Below are 20,235 nucleotides of genomic sequence, written 5' to 3'. Positions count from 1 at the left end.
GGGGAATTAAGGCACCGTGTGGGATGCGTAGGGTGGAGCAAGCATCCTGGGAACTGAGATGGAAGAGCCAGACTGGCTGTTGTTGCTTATTAGGCTCTCCTCTGCAACGGATTTGGATCCTGCACAAGAGGCCAGCAGGCTGCCTGTACAGTGCAAGTAAGTCTGTCAGCAAAACCTACTTGGTGGCCGTAAGTCCTTGGCCGGTGCTGGCTTCTGCAGAGTCCTGGATGTCAGTCTTCCCTAATCTATTCAAGAGTGGTTTCTGATCTAGCACAGAGCACCCAGACCTTGCCTCAGTAGCATACCTGCCCCCGCACCCCACCCCCACCCCCCTAGCCCCTTATTTGCAGTCCTCTTCCTTGTGGATACTACAGAGTGACCCTGAAGCCAAAGACATTTAGCACACAGGCACAAAAATATGATTCCCTCCAACAGCCTCAAAAGCCTCTTCAGAGGCTTCAGAAACCCCAGCAAAGAGAAGGGAAATAAATCGTGGAAACCTGTGATGAACCCCACCCTGAAAATACCAGCGTATATGCTGTTGGGGCAGAGACTAATAAACCCAATGCACATGCAGCAACATGGCAGGCGGGTGCTCACCGCCACATTTTACACAATCCAGCGCAGGTATGTGAGTTATTGCCTAGTGCCCTCCTTCCTCTCCGAGACACAGTCAAAGAGCTGCACAAACACGTCGAGGGAGCTGCAGGTTATATCTTTACTTGCTTTGGCAAGCTCAGCTCAGCCATTAACTGAGCGCAAGCTCTGCTTGACAGCAGGTCCCAGGAGCTCAGCGGGCCCCGCTAGCGCCTGCTCTGCCTGTGCCGGCGCGTAGGCTGCTTTCCCCACGGAGCTCCGCCAGCCGCAGCTCACCCCTACCCCTCCTTGGTTCCTGCAAGGCCACAGCGCAGGGAAGCTGTGGGCTGCCGCTTTGTGCAGGAGAAAGAGTCGTGAAGGAGGATAAGAACCTCCAGCACTGAGCAAGTCGGCAGGAGCAGCATGTTTCCCTTGCCTCTGTGGTGTCTGGTTGCTCTCCAGAGCCAGGCAGACCCCCAGAAGGCTGGCACTTGTTAACCACCCCGGTTTCCCGTGGGGCTGGAAAACCCACGGGCCATACTTGCTGCAGCCTCCCAGGAGCCTGGCTTTTCCATGTCTGCAAATGTCTTTACCGCGTGCCCTGCCACTAATCTGCAGGCTGAACCTATAACCTTGCACCAGACCTTTCCTGCCTGCTGCCATCCCGGGGAGCAAATACAACAGGAAGGAGAAGGCCATCATGCCGGAGTGCTTCCTTCTCGGGGAACGCCCGGCATCTGCCCCATCCCAGCGACAAACATCCTTGCGCTGCAATCCCCTCTGCAGGCTGGTCCATACGCTTTGCATCCGAGTCTTTCCGACTGCAGTCACTTGCACCACATACAGAAAAGCAACACTTATTTTTAACCTAAAGGGAGTCACCCAGGGTAGGGTTTCATACAGAGACCCTTAGAGCATTCAGACTGGATCTGATTTTTAAACGTTAGCACATTATAATTCAACACATTCACTGTCTGCTTTCTTAATTTCTGTTGAAATAGAGGGTCCATCCAGCACCTTTTGGTTCCAGATGCAGGTTAAACACTATCAGGATTTGTTAAAGGGCTGTTTTTTCAATGTCTAAATCACCAGAACTAAACTGATTCCCACCAGCCTGATTGTCTTAAGGGGTTTCTTGTCCATTTCTTGGGCCCTGGCATGAACAATACTCAGCTCTGACCCTGACACCTGACCCTGAACTTACTGAAATAAACAGAAAGATTTAGGATCACCCCAGGCATTTTCCTCCATTACAGGAGAACATCGCAGCGCTGTCCTGTCTCAGAGAGCCACTGGGGTGATGAGACTAAGGGCATGCAGCAGCTCAGTGGCAGAGGCTCCAGTTCCCTTGCGCCACACCGGGAGAACTGATGTGCAGAAAAATGTCCCCGGACAGGTCATTGCTGATGCCACAAGGGTATTTCAGAGCTTCAGGTGTCTGAAGGAGAGACAGAGGTCTTGTGGAGATGAGGATGAAGAATCAAAGCATGAAGTGAGAATGAGGCAGGAAGAGATCACTTGTTGGATAGCCCAGAAACTCTGGGAGCTGAGACCTGGCTCTTGATCTCTGGTCAGAGGGTGGAAGACTTGAATTCTCCCTGGTATTGAAGCAGCCTGTGATGCAGCAAAGTGATCTGGATTGACAGTTTTATGGTGATGACTTCAAGGACAGTCTTGGGAGAGAAAACCAGCAGTCTCAGCTGCCACCCGTGCTTATCAGAGCTAGAGAAGGTACTGATCATGAAGATTTAGAGAGGAGGATTTGGAATTTACTGGCTGTTAAATAATCCCCAGGCACTACCTGTTGCTTGCTCTGTAGATGGCAGCACAAGGAAACCAACCAACTTCGTGAACTCAGTGCAAGGCAAGTACATAGGTCTGTCATTAACAGGGTCAGCGGAGAGAGTTATTTCACCTGAGACTTGAACCACTTTCAATTTTTAACAGCAATGGGTTAGGAAAACAAGACAGAAGCCACAGCTGCAAACAAGCAGTAAAAGCAACTTGCAAGGAGAGAGGCCCAATGTCATGTAGAGATAGCCTTCAGTTCATAAAAGCCTCCAATGATTACCACATAACTGCAGATCAAGAGTAGAAAGCCACCTGAATAGGCTTATTAAGAGTTTGTGTTCTTTTGGGCACAAACCTGACCTTTATTCTGTGTTTATGTAGCAAATAAGGACTCATTGTCTTGATCCCCAAATGTTTTCGCAAAAGGGGCTGGTATGGCAAAATTTATCAAAACACATGTTCTAAAGCACTTGGAATTTCCATGTGAAAAATGTGAGTTGCTAGTAGTTGCCCATCACCTCTTCTGTGTATCCACCCTGAAATCATTTGGTTGCATTGTGATAAAGCGGGGCTTTGCAATTTAAAACCATAAATGTGCCCTCCTGTAGAAATACAGGACTTTTGTTTTCTCTTCCATGGGACTCCTTTGAGAGGGAGCCTGGAGGGACCTTCATCTGGTGAACTCCCAGGGCTGCTATTTCTGAGCACTGATTTCCTACTTGGGATGTAGATCTTGACCTCCGTGCCCTCAGCTGACTGGTTTGCATAAACAAAAGAGCATCGCAAAGAAGCCAAAGCCGGATGTACCTACAGCAAATAAATCTCTTCCTCTCTGACAAACAGAGAATGAATTGACCTCTTGCACGTCATGTCTGGTTGTCTGACCAAAACTGTCAGTCACAACATTCCCTCTGGAAGCCTCGGATGAGAGAAGGGATAAAAGGGACATAAAAGTGACATCAGTAAGACTAAAACAATGAATGACAGGATTTCCTCTACCATCTCCATTACTTGATTCCTACAATTTTTCCAATCATGGCTGGTCAAATCCCAGATAGTGTCCGTGTGCATTTGATTCACCCACGGCGAACTAGTAAACCATCGCCTGTCACTCCCTCCCTGTGTCCCAGCCCCATTTTTGCATTCATTTTCTGGAAGCAGTTCAATGAACAAGTTCACCAGCATGAACATTCGGGCTGGAGTGAATTTTAAAGCAAACATCTGGGATTTCTGCAAACAGGATATCCACCACACTTTGAGGCTGGAAGCATTTGTAGCTGAGAACTGGGTGCTTTCTACGCTCGGGCAGTGAGATCCCTGGGAGACGCCCTGTAATTCGCACATCCAATCAAGCCCTTGCACTTCTCCTCAAATTTCAGATGGTGAATCCTAGAAGCACAACGCAAGGAGTCATACCATGAATTACAGCAGGAATTATTATATTGTGAGTCACGGGAAATTAATCTGTGAGTACTGGCCATTGCTCCAGGGTAATGTGGCCATGCCCAGACTAGGGGGCACATGAACTCCAAGGCAGAGCTTGTCTCTTCTCTTGCCCAGTGGAGGGGGTCCTTCCCCAGTGAACTGGGGAGATGGAGGAGGAATCATGCATGGCCAGCCCTTGTCTGGCCAGAGACTTGGGGCTGAGGAAGAGAGCACTGGTCAGTTCCATGGTGACTTTGTGAGCAATGATGTGGCTGCATGCATTGACTGGATGATTTAGAGTGAGTTATTTGCTCAGCTTTGCTAACAACATGACATGAGACAAAATGTCACAAACAATTCCCTCCCAGTAAAATTTTCAGCCTCGTCCGTATTTTCTGGCATATACCATCTGGCTCTATTAAATCTGCCAGCTAAGGCTCTGGCCCAGTGATCTCTGTAAGGTATATATGTGTGTGTGTGTATGTATATATGATTATCAGTCACAAAGCTGCTAGGAAGATCTCCAGTTTGCAGGGACAGTATAAAGGGCACCCTGTAGGGAGAAGCACCCTTGTGTGGGTTATGGAACTGCGGTGTGAGATGTTAGAGTACAAGTGCTGCCCCTTGGATACTAGCTGAGGCTTTGGGACCCTCTCCTAGCCTTCCAGTTACCTGTGAGATGTGGAAACACAGAGTAACATCCTCCCCGTGACACACCACAGGACTAACCAACCCCTGCCAAAGCCTCCTTCCAAGACTGCCCCAGGAATAGGGAAACTGAGGCAGCAGCTGCAGAGAAGACTGTGGCAACAGAGTCTGCCAAAGACCCTTCCCCATCCCTTTCATGCTGCATTGGTCCAAGAGATGCAGAGACACTGTGGGCAGTGGGGCTGGGCTCCTGGGTGTATGCTGAGCTCCACTCTCACATCTGGGCTGACCTACTGAGCTGGTGTAAATCCAGGCTAATTTGGGCTCTGTTGGTTCATGGGGGAATGATGTCTGTGATACACACCTGTATAATTTTTGTCCTCTTTTAAGCCCTGTCAGATTCCAGGCTTGTGAAGAAACAGCATGCTGGGCAGGAAAACTGCACCATTGACCAAAGCAAAGAGAGATCAGCATGCCGCTGGGAGATGCTGAATTGTCTCAATTTTTCAGTGCAGACTGGAAATGGGCTTTTTTCTTAGACCCCAGAGGTTAAACAGGGAACCCCATCTGAAGCTCTGAAGATTGCATCTGAAAAACCCTGTGCCTGGCTCTGGAAAGGATGTGCCTTTCTGTGAAAATAATACAAAAAAAAAAAAAAAAAAAAGATTGTGATTCAAACTTGAAGGCAACAGGGCAAGTTAATTCCTGGTGGCCCCAGTCACTTTGTACCTAAGAGTAATGTAGCCTGTGTGTTTATTTCCACCCTTCCCATTGTCCCTGTGCTTCAAGGGCTAATATCTTCCCTTTGGAAACATCATGTGTAAAGCAAAACAAATCTGTAGTCCCTGGTGTGTTTCTGCAGGAACTTTGGAAAGGAGAAGAGTGCAGGTTGCTGTTGAGCTGGTCACAGACAATTCCTCCACTTTGGATCTGGACGCTGAACCCTGCATGGGGCCTAACCAGGAGCAGACCTGGCTGTTGGATAGAGTTGACACGCAGGCTGCAGTCAGTGCCCTGGAAAGGTCCCAGGTACGTCATTTGGACTTTGCATGTGCTTCCCCACATGCAGCCTGGTCCCACTCCTGCCCTCCAGTCCCTGCTTGGGCTCACTGAAACGATAGGGGGGAAGAGGAGGAGGAAGAAGGGAAAAATATAAAGGAATGACAAAGGCTCCACCCTAATTCCAGCTTACCTACATCAGCTTTTATGGATCTTGGATTTAAGAATTCCTCTCACTGTAATGGAGGTTTCTGGTGTAACACAGCAACACACAGGCTGGAGGAAAGGAAGTTGCCTTGTGCCTCCATTCAATCTGCTTAACGCTCCATGAAGGCTTTCTCTGGCAGCCAGGAGGACAGGCAGGCTTCAGATGGCAGGGAGATGTCTCCCTCGCTCGTTGGTTTGGATGTTGTTTTAAGAGCAGTGCAGTCCATTGCTCTGCTGCCCCAGTGGCCGACCGCCAGTGCTGGCCTCAGGTTTGCTCCGTCAGAAAGGCTTGGAGCACACACCCTCAGGCACCACCTAATTTATCTGCACAACGCGGCTGTGGGGAGGGAAGTGCTGGTGGCCCTTAAAAGAAATAAATTAACATAGAGTGACTGACAGGCAGGTGAAGGCTCAGAACCCCAAAAGGACTGAGATAAAAATCAAGTGGAGGTGAGGAACATTGCTGTGTGACTTTCCCAGGAGTGGCACAGGCAGGACACGGTTCCCGACAGGCGGGTGGTCACTAGTGGATGTGCCAGTCCCCAGGCCACGCGCTGTCCATGGCGTGAAGCGCTCAGAAAAGACCCCTGAGAAGAGCAGTGGGTTGGCATGAGGGAGAGGCCAGTCGTCCTCCCATGTATCTTAGGATGCAGCTCAGCTAGTATCGTATCACCCTGGGCTAGAAATCACATTGCTTGCTGAGTTCCCAAGATAAAGCAGCATATAATATCTCAGTAATTTTCCATCCAACCATTCAGTCTCATACACTCAGCATTTACTATCATCAACTTTATTGTCTCTTCCAATGCAAACAGCTCCACAGTGCAGCCTTTATCTTTGCCTCCTTATCTCCAGGCTTCCAGGCTGAGGGAGCCCTCTGGAAAAAGTGAGATTTTTCTCAAAGAGAAACATGATTGCAGGCAGTTCACTTCAGACAGGCCCTACTACTTTTCACTCTTGTAATGGGGAGGCGACCCCATCCGGAGCCCATTTATTTAAGTGGAACACTTCAACAGCTGGGAAAAAAATAACCCTTCCTGCTGCTCGAAGTGTGGGAGATTCACATAACTCCAGACAGCAGAAACCAGGGAAGCCATGTGGCGGGACAAAACGGACCCTTCTCTACATTGCCCAATGTTTATTCTGAGCAGGGCTTTCTGATAGCAGCTTTCCCTGATCAGATGCTCCCTTCCTGATGGTGCTACATACACCAAAACCAACAGAGGACACCTCTCATTTTTTCCAGATAAAAGTAGCCTCCAGGGCACATGGGTCCAGGAAACATTCCTAGAAGATGGCACAGAAACTCCCCTGGACTATCGCTGGTGGCAATGAGCATTCAGGGGAGGATGGCAGGTGTTGCCAAGTGGTCCATGCTCAGAGCAAGTCTTGCTGGGCATGATGCTCATGGCACAGAGTTTGCACTGCTCTGCATGCTGGAAATTGTATCAAGGACTCTATCCACTTACTTCAGTTTCTTTAAAAAGTCAATTAAAAGCATTCAGAGAAGCTGAAAGAAGCCTTGACTTGAAGGAGAAAGTGTGGATTGAAATCCTAAATGTTTTCAATACGCTAAGTCCACATGTGAAGCATGATTTAAACTGAGATATGTGTTGACTAACCCAAATTATTGTAGTGACAGTTACATTAACCTCTCTGGCACTGGAGAGAAGATCACATCCCACTAATACCAGCTCTAAACAACAAAATACATGCCAGTTGAAAAGTTAACACGCAACTGGCATTATTTCTGTTTTCTATCCAGGCTGTGCCAAGATAGTCTTTTCTTACTAAGACTTGATCCAGCTCAATTTAGAGAGAGAAAAAAAAAAATTCAATTCTCTGAGCCTGCATCCTAGTGCTTGGCAAGCTGTGCCCTGGCGGGTACAATTCTTTAAGCAGGACACGTCTTGTTCTCTGGAAAAGCTTAAAAACCAACACCTCAGGGTGCATTATTGCAGGAACTTTTTATCACGAGGGAGCAGTTTCCTGAAATCACACGGTGAAAAGGGTGTGGGAAGTTACAGATTTTTCTTCGATTCTAGCCTGGTGAAAATACCTTCTTCAGAAGCATGATTACCTTGTTTGCAGGTAGACTTATGCTGCACCCCTCTTGTTCTGTGGGCACAGAGCATCATGAAGTTCAGCTGAAATCTGGCCTGTCTTAAGGTCAGTGCAAGTGAGCCACCTGGTATTCTGATGGAGGGAACGCTTTGACCAGTTCCTATGTTTGGAAAGGTGATGATTAAGCAGAGCTTGAAGGCTGAGTACATTCTCAAGGTCTAGAGCACAGCAGGACCTCTAGGATCAGATCCCACAGAAGCAGAGCTGCCATAATACGATGCCGAGAGGTGCTATATAAATATGTCATTTCCAGTGATTCACTCTTCCCACAGATTCTTGTCTGTGCCATGTTTCTATTAGTGTTATAAGCAATTTGTGGGCGAGACGGTGTTTTACCAAGGACAATATCTGTGATTCAACACTTTCTCCCATCCTGCTAGTTTGAGAGCACGCAAAAGAGACGTTTGGATACAAGACACATTTCGTAGTTCCTCCACATGCTGGAGGGTGTAATTGCTGAATTCTCACTTCCCTGACCGAAACTTTTTTGCTTGTCTGTACCGTGGCTCTGCCTCAAAGCTCCAGCTGAAACTCAGGTGGTGGTTGTGCTGGGTGCCGTACACAAACGTGCCCCAGATGACACCCTGTTGAGAGCACGGACCAGGCTAAGGCATATTTGCAAACTGTTCTTCTCTATCACCTCCCCTACACACCACTTTTTGTGGAGACAACGTCCCCATTGCTTGCTCCCCACACTCCCAAATGAGAAGTATTGAAATTGCCTGACTGTGTGGCTCCGGATGAAGCTGTTGCTCTGAGCAAGTACAGACAGACAGAGTGATTGCCATAGCAACAGAAGTTATGTGAAATCCCTGGGAACCAGTCTTCCTCCTCCTTCCCCACCCATTCAGGTCCCTTTTCAGATTTCTCTTTTTTTATTTTTTTTTTTTTTTCACCAAGGTGCCAGTATAAATTTGTTCCTTGAGCTGAACACCTAGGGAGATGCTTTGAAAGCAGCCCTTTGGGTTACAATAGCATGCCACCAATTACTGCAGTAGCGGAACAACTTTGTGGAGCATCATATTGGAAAAACGCATCCTGCTGGGTCTTGGGAAAGTCTTAATAAGGCAAATTGAAAGAGAGCAGATAGTGGGAGGGTTGCTGCCTGCATTTAGGACCTCAAGGGCATATCCCAAATTTGTTCCTGATCAAATCTGCACTGAACTATTTACTTTTTGAGGCACTAAGTCAACAGACATGCATCAAAACAAATTAAAACCATTTAAGATCAAGCTGCTAATGGTTAGAGCCACACAAAATAATGCAGGTTGTTAACCCCATAATAAGAAGCTCATTAAAATGTGAATTACCAATTAGGTTACTTAGGAGTTCCATTAGGAGAAACACAAGCAACAGAAAAACCACTGAATATTTGCCAGTTGCTGGGTGCAACACACTGTGAAGATCGATGGCCAGGGAGATGTGTCCAGCTGGCACAGACTGGCAGAATTGCCTAGGGCTGCAACACAACCAAACTGTCTTAAACCAGAAACAAGATCAAGTTCAAACCTCTCATGGACTTGACTTGGACCTTGAGGAGGAGCATTTTGTGCAGTGAGTGCTGGAAGTTTCATGGGTGTTCAAAGTTATGAATACCAATGCTACCACTCACATTTGGGTTTAGATTGACATTTACCTGGCTTTGGCAAGCAACGCTTCCTTCAGGTCAAAACAACCATATTTAAATACCCTCTGGACATGACAATCAGCCCCAAACTTACCAAAAGCTTTTTATGTTGTAGACTCTGACAAGAGGAACATTTAATGGTACAACTAAAAGCAGCATGACCTTGCACTTAGGCATCCTCAAACTGCTTTGGAGAAGAGTTTTACTACTGATGTCTGTGCCCTGCATTTTACTATTTCACACAGCCCTAGGGTTTTAACTTATTCTTTCCAGGTACTAGCATTTTTATGTCATCTGGAGGGAGCTGCCAGCCTCCCAGAGCTTATTTTGCTTTATATATGTAAAAATGTATTTTCCCCAACATACTGATAATGGCATACGCAGAGGAGACCTTTAAGCTTTATTTTGTTGCTGCAAAAAAGCAGCACAGTAACGTGCTTATGTTGAAATCACTAGTTCCCAAATGGCATCCTTTCTGCTTTCCCACTTCAGTGGATTTCAGATATCACCAATCTGAAAAGCAGCAAGTGCACTGCCTGGCAGACAAGCTGAGGGTGTAGAAAGATGGAGACAGAATTGTGTATCAGCTCTGTTTCACTCATACACCTGCCTCTCACAAACCCCAAACTTGAGGTGAATGGTCCAAACCAGGCTTTTAAAGGTATCAAGAATGGGACAGAGATTTAATTGTTTCTGACTTGAGAAAAATGCTTTAAAAAAATTTTCCAGATTTTCCCTTTTGAAGGCAGGGAAAGCCTCAGAGTTGCAGACACTTCTCCAGATGGGAGAAGGAAGAAGTAAAATGCTCCAGGAAAGGCTGGGGTGATGCCTGGGTGTGTGAGGAGGGGTCTTTCACAGACACAGTTTCCTGAAGGTCTCTGAAAGCATCCAAAAGGGGCACTTGTTCCTCAGGCAAGGAGCCAGTGTTGACCCTGGGAGGGCTACAGCTGTGATAAACCCCCTTTTTTGGACACCTGAAGCTCTATACCTCAGGGACCTCACCACCCAGGAACATCCATTACTGTCAACCTAAATGACAGTCTTCCCACAACAACCGAACTTTCAGGAGGAGGTACATTTAGTCAACTAATTCACCTTCCACTTTGACAACACCCATCTTTATCCATGCTTCAGCTTCATCACCTGACGTTCACTTTATGTTCTTGTTCAGTCCTTCTGGTTTTATTGGGGTAGCCAGATACTATCCGTGTTTCTAGTTAACTCAATAAATCCATCAAGGAACAGCTCGGCTGAGCATATTCCTTGTAGTACAGGCTGTGGCTGGCTGTGGGGCCAAAGAGCACTGAGGGGTATCTGTGGGCTCCCAGAGCACATGGGAACAGCTCCTGTACAGCTGAGCTGGGCTCCCCCCACAAAGCGATGAGAAACATCGCCAAGCTCTGTGGCATCTCCAGCTATACCCCAGCATGGGTTTGTACTGCACTGTCTGGTGCTGGGGTGAGCTCAGCTGGGAAAGTGGCTTTTGCCGTACTGGAACACCACTCCTGCAGCTGGCACATGGTCTCTGCTTAGATCAGCTTACAGCCCCCATCAAGAGCTCTGCTCACAATGCTCAGTACTCATGGTACCAGCAGCCATCCCAAAGACAACTGGGCAAAATGAACCGAGGGTGGGGGAGAACACATAGGAGTTAGCTGCTCCATCCCAAAACTTCGTTAGTCTTGGACAGGGACACCCCCTTCCCCCCACCCCCAACATCCCATAGGGAACATCAGGGTGTGGAGATAAGAGACTGCACAAGGGACCACCAGCACATGGTGACTCCAGGCAAGTACAAAGCCCTGCCAAAGCACCGCTTTACCTGGGGGCACGAGGGTAATGTGTGTGTACTTCTTTTTGATATAACTAGACGGGCACTTCAAGGGGAGAAATTATTTGAGTGTATCAGTAATATTTTTATGCAGCCCAAGGTGACCATTTGAAAGTTATTTAATAGGCAAAACTGTGCTTTGAGCAGGCAGCAAATCAAGGTAATCTCATTCAACAAAATCACAAAGAACAGCAGAAGTATTAAATCAGTATGGTCGTATATTTACAGTGAATAATTTAAGCAGCGCCAGGGTTGAAGCCAAAAAGATTTGCTTTAATGCTTTCAATTTAGCTCAGTTTTCAGAACCACTTAAAATGGTAAATTATGTTCTTCTATCCCACCGGTCTCACAGAAACATAGTCCCTCCCATCGTGACTTTGGAAAGGATATTTGCCCTAAAAATTGAGTGGAGACAGGTCCTGTTCTCTTTCCTCTTCCCCAAGATGTTAACTTCTACCAGTGTGACTTAACTGATAAAACAGGTGACTTTACTAACATTGTTCAAGAAAGCATTAAAAAGATGTTAAGCATATTTTAAACTAGAACTGTGCTATAATCTCAGCTGGTAGAGACTGACATATTTCCAATGGTATAATGGACCTATGCCAATTTACATCAGCTGGCCACAGCATAAGATGTTGAAACCAATTGGAAAAACTCATCTGATATTTAAAAGCAACATATGGGAGCAGCAGAGACTCCAGGAAGACACTCCATTTAGGATATTTTGAAAACAAAATATATCCTACTGTAGTGTGGAAGGAGGTGTATTAACTTGTATCTTTTTCCTATGGGCAGTAATCATAATTTCAATTTTATTAATATCACTTCCCATCTTACTCAACACTCGCTGTCATGGCCTTTTGGGGCAAATGAGTAGCAAGTGAATGTTGCATTGCCAGATGTGTGTTTAAGGAAAACAAATTTTAAATGAACTAACAGAAATGCTCACCCTGGTAGGACTTGCTTTTGCAACTCATGCTACTGCTCATAAAGAATATGTGTGAATAAGATGTAGAGATTCAAATGGCTACCAAATCTGAAGAAACTAGTATTCAGTGGCCACAGAGGTTACACTTGGCAAATAGACTGTTCCCTGTGAGTTGTCCCATCTGTCTGTGGGAATGAAGTAATGAACGTGCTCAGCACACTCCTATTCAGCAAAGTATCCTCAAAAGGACTTCAAAATAACCTGGACAACTTCACTCAGCCAGGGTCTGTCTCGCCTTCGGTTTACGTGAGTGTTCAATCTGCAGGCTTGCTGGTGCTCAAACGCACACAGTGCTGTTTGTGGAACAGACACTATGAGAGGATGACACAGACAAACATGGGAAAAGCGTCTGTTTTCTCACTCTTGGCAGCAGATTTAAGAGCACAGTGCATATTTTGTGTTGATTCAGCATTTGACTACCTAAAAACCCATAAATCAATATTTCCAACTCTGTTTCACTTACGTCATTTTACTTCTTTAAAGAAGCTGCAGTGAGGAAAGCCTTATTGTAAAGATCAATCTCACCTATAAATGCAAAGTAAAACTGTGATTTTTGTTATAAAACATGAGCCTGCTCTTGCGACAGGGTTTATGAAGGAGTCCTAACTTAGACTCTGAAAAATTCAGATGGGGCATAATGTTAAAGGGTGTTTCATCAAGAGAAGTAACACTGAGGCAGTTCAAAATTCAGCACACCTTCCCCAGCTTGACTGAAAATCTCATGCTTTACCAATATACTCAGCACTTCTACACACTGAGCCCATCACGGAGCTGCTCCAAACCCCACAGATCACAGTGTGCTTTGTGCCAGGTCACTTACGACTGTTAAGAACAGAAACACAAAGTGACGTGTATTGAACATAGATTGAAAGTGGCATATCAATACTGCCACGAACTCCTGGTTCGCAAACACTGACAGCTCCCCTTCCATCCCATTTATTAAAATAAATTCATGCAGGCATGGGTAGGAAACATGGAATCTGAAATTTTAAACTTTCCTTCCCTGTTAGCTGGCAAGAGGGGACAGGGGAGAATCAATCTCAGAGACGTCTACAACTCAACCCCTGCAGACGGTTGGATACAAGGGAACACAGCAGATACCTAAGCAGGTACTTTAGGCTTCTGTTTATGGACTCGAAAGCTATCTATGACCTTGTGGGGATGGTTTGGGTGGAAGGACCTCAATCACTATCAGGCTGTCTGCTTGTAACTGCATAAATTCCAGGGCAGTTGATCACCCTGAAGCAAATGGGTGCAGGGGCAGTTATGTGTGAACCCCTTTGCACCCTGGCACAGCTTTTTTTTCTTACCAGATTGTCACACTGTGATAAGATCTCTGACAGGAAGGTTTAATTACTCTGCCTGGTTGGCAACACTGGTGATTCTTCATGCTCTTATAATGACCACACAGAAGAACCACATGAAGAATTGGTCTGCAGAGTTATTTCTCCAATGACTAGGATGCCTATCACAGATTAAGCTCCTGACTTTCAAGCATCTGAGATTGTATGAGATGACCTGGGGCCTGGAGCATCCTCAGATGATTTGGAGAACAAGCCAAACAAACCCAGCCTGGAAGCAGAACCTGTTCACCACCATCACAGCACTGACTCAGTCCCACAGCATACAAATGCTGCACTCTTAGCCTTAGACTGGTAAAAACCATTAAAGTTAAAAGGTAAATCATATGTATTATGTACAACAAAATGACTGGTTTATACCATTATGTTTTGATTTCCTCAGGAAAACTAAGACAATTAAAGGCAGGAAGGAAGATCATAAATTTGAAAGAAGACAAGAGGATAACCACTCACCTAAATAGGAAGCTTTAAATAGTCTTTCATTGACTCACCATGATCTGGAAAACAGTATCCCTTAAGCTTTTACTCTTGCTTGTAAAACATAAAATAGGTATTATACTATGAATTAAAACAGGCTTGCGTGGTAATCTGTACCCAAACCGATCAAATACCTACGTTAGTTTTAATTACATATATTATCCTTTCACGACATAGATTCATAGTAAATAATAGCTAGTTCTGGGAGCCATTCCATGAAAATGAAGAGTTAGTCGTCAGCCTTTCAGTCACTCTCCATTACAAGATATGTGCCTTCATAAACCACCCAGCTTCTAACACATTGCCCACGTCTAGACAGATATATATGTTTCTTTAAACCAGAGAGACAGACCCATGTAATATCTAGTTAGCGGTGCTCTACAACAGTTGTTTTCTGTAATAGTCTTCCTTTGTATAAAAGAATATGGTGGGACAGCTGATATTAATATAAATAACAATACTGTATGTGTCCTCAATCAAGATGAGGTGTTCCACTATGCAGGGGGTTGTACATCTTTATATGAAATCTTTCTCCATCTCCCTCCATTATTTAATAGATAAGATAGAAAAAGTGTGGAGAAAGGTAGTATTATCGTTATCTCCTGATAGGGAACTGTCAGACACAAGGGTAGGAGTAATTAGTGACTTGGGTTCAGGAAGTCTGGGCTGGAACTAGAAACTGACCTCAGACTAACTTGTCTCACCATCTCAGTGATGAGCCTGCACTTCCTCTCATTTAGTAACACTGAAGTGGTGTGCAATGTAAAGATTAGACAATATAACATTTCCTTTGAAAGTATAATATTAATTTTGGGTCCTTGATTACTAGTCCCAAATCCATCAATTGTTCACATATCTGTGTATTCCCTTTGTGATTGTTTCTCTGAAACAATACTTATGTAAGTGCCACGTTGCCCACTCAGAATGATAGCCCTGGAGCCTTGGGATGACCCTGACAAACTATTGTTGACAGCTCAGAGTTACTGTACATGCATGGCTTTTCCCTGATAACCATGCTCAAAATGCAGCGAACTCAGCCAGCATTGAGCAAGATGGTGCCTTACTACAGCTTAATGCAGCCAAAACACACTTCTCAAACCAGCACGGTAACCAGAGATGAGCAGATCCCAAATATTTTGATAGGCAGAACCCCATAAAACATCAAGTTAGAAACTCAGCAGCCCACAGACACCCATGACTTCAGCGGCTGCTTCTACCTGTATCTAAGCAGCAACCCACATGAGTCAAGTGGTGGGAGTGAATTTCTCATTCCCTTCCTTCAGAGCTTCCGTTAGTGTGGCTGCAGTCGCTGTTACGGGCACTCGAGTGATGCCGTATGATTATAATGTGCTGTCACCCTCCCAAACATGTAGGCGGATTTCATATTGCTTACATATAGCAAAAGCCTTTCCACTGAGAAGAACTGCCAGGAATTCCTTAGCCTACTGTGAGCAGCACTGCCTCAGCGGAGAGGTGAAGAGCTGCCACTTCTGATGGAAGATCCGATAAAAATGAGGAGTGTCTCTACTGGGTGCAGATTCAAGAGCAGAGGGCCTGCTGCAGATGCACCCTGCTGCAGGCTCCCGAAAGCCTCGTGTTAATAAAGGCTTGGAGATGACGTGTGAAAATGAATTTTCTAACTGGCCATGCACTTTTTGAGGTTTCTGGATCATAACTTGCACTGTGAATCCCAGCCAGGGGTCAGTGGGCAGCCAACACAGAGAAATGGGGGCACTGGTAGAACGAGCGATCCAGCAGTTTTGTAAGGCTGACCATGAAATTCCCAGTAGGTCCTCTCATCTTTTCCCATATTGGCCAGTGGTGTCCACAGAGGAAGCAGAGACACTAAGGGATGATGGACAAAACTTGGATTCAAGTGTGGCATTAATATGTCTATGGTGACAGTCTAGTTGAGGTTGTGAGCTAACAGGAGTTAAGTCCCTGAGGTATAGCATAGCTTTCTCCCAGTTCCCACGTGGAAGAACCATGGTATCTACCACAGGGATATTGAGAAAGAGGTGAGATTTCTCTCTCCTCTGGCCCACATTGATTAGTCTCCAAGAAAGGAGAACAAATAGTCCGTTGGCAAACGACATTGCAGTCCTCATGCTGGGACGGGGCGACTCCACATGATAATTCATGTCCTTTCCTTTACCTACCATCCATACGTTTGCTTTGCCCACCCCTGGTTGTACACACCTGGAGCGATCTAACCCCATGCACCTGGGATTTTCCACCTCTTCTGCAGTGACTTTCCTTCCACCTGCCATAACACTTTTCCCCCCGTATTCAAGCTCTGATGATTTTGCTTCCATTTTCACATCTACTGGCCCAAGGAACTCTGCTGCAAATTTGTCTATCAACATGGCGTGAACCCAGAGGCAGCCAACTGGTGACTTCATGTAGGTGGAGGACCAAACACAGGACTAGCGTGTATGGTGGTTTTAAATCCTAATCTTCTGGACAGTGGAGCCCTTTCCAAGACAATCCTGTTGGAGATCTTGTCAAGTCATCAGATTACCCCCTTTCCCAGTCTGAGTGTGGCCCTGTGCGTGCAGCCCCACCACTGCTAACTGATGAGCCCTGGGTCTCCCTCCCACTCAGCAGCATTCTTTCATGGTAGGGTTTGTCTCTGTATCAGACTATACTTGCTGCCTCCCATTTTTTTCCAGGCTATGTATGTGTTTATTTCCTTTGATCTTCCTAGTAAATAGGTCATTCCTTCCACCCTCTTGTCTATACCAGTTAATCTATAACATCACCTGTTTGCCTGCACTCTTTTCAGTAGGCTCTGCCCCATGTGGTATTCCTATTAGCATTTCAAAAGTGGATTGATCTGGGTTTTTTTAATGAATTATCAGTTGTAGTTTTCTATCAACATTTGCATCCAAGGGTCTTTTCTGGATTACTGCTCTCCACAGCCTCTGACTCACTGTTTTGACCTCTCCTCATTGAGTGTTGTTACCCTGTGGATGTTTCTGCACTTAGATTTGTTCAATTTCTTGCTGTTCCCACTATGTCCCACTCTTCATTTATTGAAATCCCTTTAGGATGATGCTTCTAATAAATTATTTGCAATTCACGCTCCAGCTGGGTGTTATCTTTGAATTTGATTGATGTATTTTTCTTCTCCTTCCTTGATGCTACTGCAGATGAGTATAATGTCCAACACAGCAGGAATCCCTGAGGATCCCGCCACGGCAATATTTACAAGCATTATCCACTTTCTGTTGTAGGGGCTGATTTTAATTTCTTTCATTGTTATTCCCCCTACATTGTATCCACCCTACATCTTTCTTATTCTGCTTTGGGCCCAGTCCAACCACTGTTAAAGTCGAGTGCATCTGCATGGAATCCTTTAGGGATGCATCAGGATCTACGGGAATATTCTGTCTGAAGAAACTGAATAGAATTACTGAAATCAAGGAGCTCTCTGCAGGAAAGCTCTCTGTACAACCAGTTGTCTTGTCAATGAGTGAAACCCTTCAGGGCAAATTTACTGAGCAACTCAAGGGACTGTATCCCCTTCCTCCTCCTGCCAGCACGTCCCACTATGGTGTATACTCCATCCCACATGACGGATAAGCAGCTGCTTATTTTTCATTCTCCCCCCCCCCCCCCCGTGTTTTCCTCCTCCCATAAACATTGTGAACATAATGTGGCTGTAGAGTCTACCACTTGGATGCAACTGCTTCTCTTAATGTGACTTGTCTTTGTGTGTAACACGTATCTGTTTTGTTCTTCCTGCAGAACAACTACTAGTAGTTTCTGATTATTAGAGACCAAGTTTCACCTGGAAAGGATGTGAAGTTAATTGAACTGTAATTCCCCTTTTGGAAAAGAAGCATGATATTTTCCCTCTGCCAGTCATCAGGGCTTCCTCAGCTCTTCAGGAGCACTTGAATATAATGGATAATGGGCCTAAGAGTTTTTCAGCTAATTCCTTTAATACCCTTGGGTATGTACCATCTGGCCTTCTGTGCCGATGTGAATGCATTGTGCTCTTAATATTTCTTTGCTATTTCTTTAATGATTTTGCTAACTTTTAGCTCTCAGCTTCTTGGCTTTCCTTTGATTGCTCATTGCACATAATGTTTTTAAAGGAAACCTAGAAAACTGAAATAAGTGATGATTTTTTCAGTTAACTGTATCCATAGCAGAAATGAACTCACTTTTAAAATTCACCTTTCATCAAGAAGCATTGGGTCTTACAAGTCTGAGCTGCAACTGTTATCTTTTACCCCATCCAAGCAAGGCTGCATCTACAGAACATTTTCTGCTATTTAAAAGGTCCCCTGACAGCATGGTTTTATGGAAGGCAGGTCCTGCTTGATGAACCTGATCTCCTTCTATGATATGATGACCCAACTAGTGGATGAGGGAAAGGATGTGGATTTTGTCTCCCTGGACCTTAGTAAAGCCTTTGACACTGTCTCCCACAGCATTCTCCTGGAGAAACTGACTGCTCATGGCTTGGACAGGTGTAGTCTTCAGTGGGTAAAAGCTGTTGGATGGCCGAGCCCCAGGAGTGGTGGTGAATGGAGTTACATCCAGCTGGTGGCCGGTCACAAGTGATGTTCCCCAGGGCTCAGTGCTGGGGCCAGTCCTGTTTAATGTCTTATCGATCATCTGGATAAGGCCATCAAGTGCACCCTCAGTAAGTTTGGAGAGGACAGCAAGTTGGAAGGCAGTGTTGATCTGCTTGAGGGCAGGGGGCTCTGCAGGGGGATCTGGGCAGGCTGGCCCGATGGGCCAAGGCCAATTGTACGAGGTTCAACAAAGCTCAGTGCCTGGCCCCGTGCTTGGGTCACAACCACCCCCCACAACACTACAGGCTTGGGGAAGAGTGGCTGGAAAGCTGCCTGGTGGAAAAGGACCTGGGGGTTCTGATTGACAGTTGGCTGAATATGAGCCAGTGGTCTGCCCAGGTGGCCAAGGAGGCCAGTAGCATCCTGGCTTGTATTCACAACAGTGTGAGCATCAGGACTGTGGTGATTGTCCTGCTATTCTTGGCACTGGTGGGGCCACACCTCAAATACTGGGTTCAGTTTTGGGTCCCTCACTACAAGAAAGACATTGAGGTGCTGGAACATGTAGAGACGGGCAACAAAGCTCGTGAAGGGTCTGGAACATAAACCTTATGAGGAGTGGCTGAGGGGAGTGGGGTGGTTTAGCCTGGAGAAAAGGAGGCTCAGGAGGGGCCTTCTCACTCTCTACAGCTGCCTGAAAGGAGGCTGTAGGCAGGTGGGGGTTCATCTCTTCTCCAAGATAACAAGCAACAGGACAAGAGGAAATGGCCTCAAGTTGGGCCAGGGGAGGTTTAGATTAGATATTAGGAAAAAAATTTTCAGTAGAAGGGTGGTTAAACGCTATAACAGGCTGCCCAGGGAGGCGGTGGAATCACCAACCCTGGAGCTGTTTAAAAAACATGTAGATGTGGTGCTTAGGGAAATGGTTTAGTGGTAGACTTGGCAGTCCTGGTTTAAAGGTTGGACTTGATGATTGTAAAGGTCTTTTCCAATCAAAATGATTCTATGATATTATGCAAGAGAATTTTCTCTTAGTCTAAGACCCTATCCAGGTCTTGTCTATTCCATACTGGTAAGGAATTTTCCCTTCTTCCAGTTTTCTTTCTCACCAAGCACATATATGTGACCCTGCCTAGATCCATCTGATACTTGTAGACTCATGCATGCTATTTTCTTATCTCTTCACCAGCTTATATCTAAGCATCACTTAATCTTCATAAATCAAACCCACACCAAATGATCTGATCATGTCTCTACTCTTCTTTGAGGCCTCTGATTTTACAGTGTTTGGCATTGAGATGCAAGAAATCAACAGCGATGTTCCAGCTGTATGTAAGCCAGGCCAATTATTATGATGCCCACTGAGAATGGCATGGGTCTTTCGCAATGCAAGCTGGCTGCCAAAAGCTACATGTAGATTGTCCTCCTGTAACTCTTCTAGCCTTTCCTTAAGTGGCGTGCTCCCAGGATGGTTTGGATGTGAATAATTGCCTGTACAATTCGCCAAGGATGGAGGGGGACAGTCTCCTTACCTCTTGCTTTCGGGTGGTGCCAGATGGGAAAGCTCCTGTCTTATCTCAGGTCATGCTCACCAAACGGACTACACCGGAGCTGCTCTGCACTTCTGACTTTCCTCAGCTCCTGCGTGG

The 20,235-nt window shown here is 45.8% G+C and overlaps 1 protein-coding gene across 15 annotated transcripts in view; it reads right to left on the bottom strand.

Moving 5' to 3' along the window:
• Positions 1–20,235, bottom strand: part of GPR132 (G protein-coupled receptor 132) — a 123,587-nt gene that overhangs the window by 65,325 nt on the left and 38,027 nt on the right. For 10 of the 15 annotated variants that reach the window (XR_013929749.1, XR_013929750.1, XR_013929751.1 and 7 more), the window contains exon 2: positions 20,119–20,227. The exons of 1 other annotated variant lie outside the window; for it this stretch is intronic. The gene's annotated coding sequence lies outside the window, so the exon portion shown is untranslated. 4 more of the 15 variants (XR_013929760.1, XR_013929754.1, XR_013929759.1 and 1 more) reach the window with 4 other exon arrangements.

Source organism: Falco punctatus (assembly GCF_963210335.1).
Source record: "Falco punctatus genome assembly, chromosome: 7".
Classification (NCBI taxonomy): Eukaryota; Metazoa; Chordata; class Aves; order Falconiformes; family Falconidae; genus Falco; species Falco punctatus.
The sequence above is the reverse complement of the archived record's forward strand: the minus strand, read 5'-3'. Positions and strand labels throughout refer to the sequence as shown.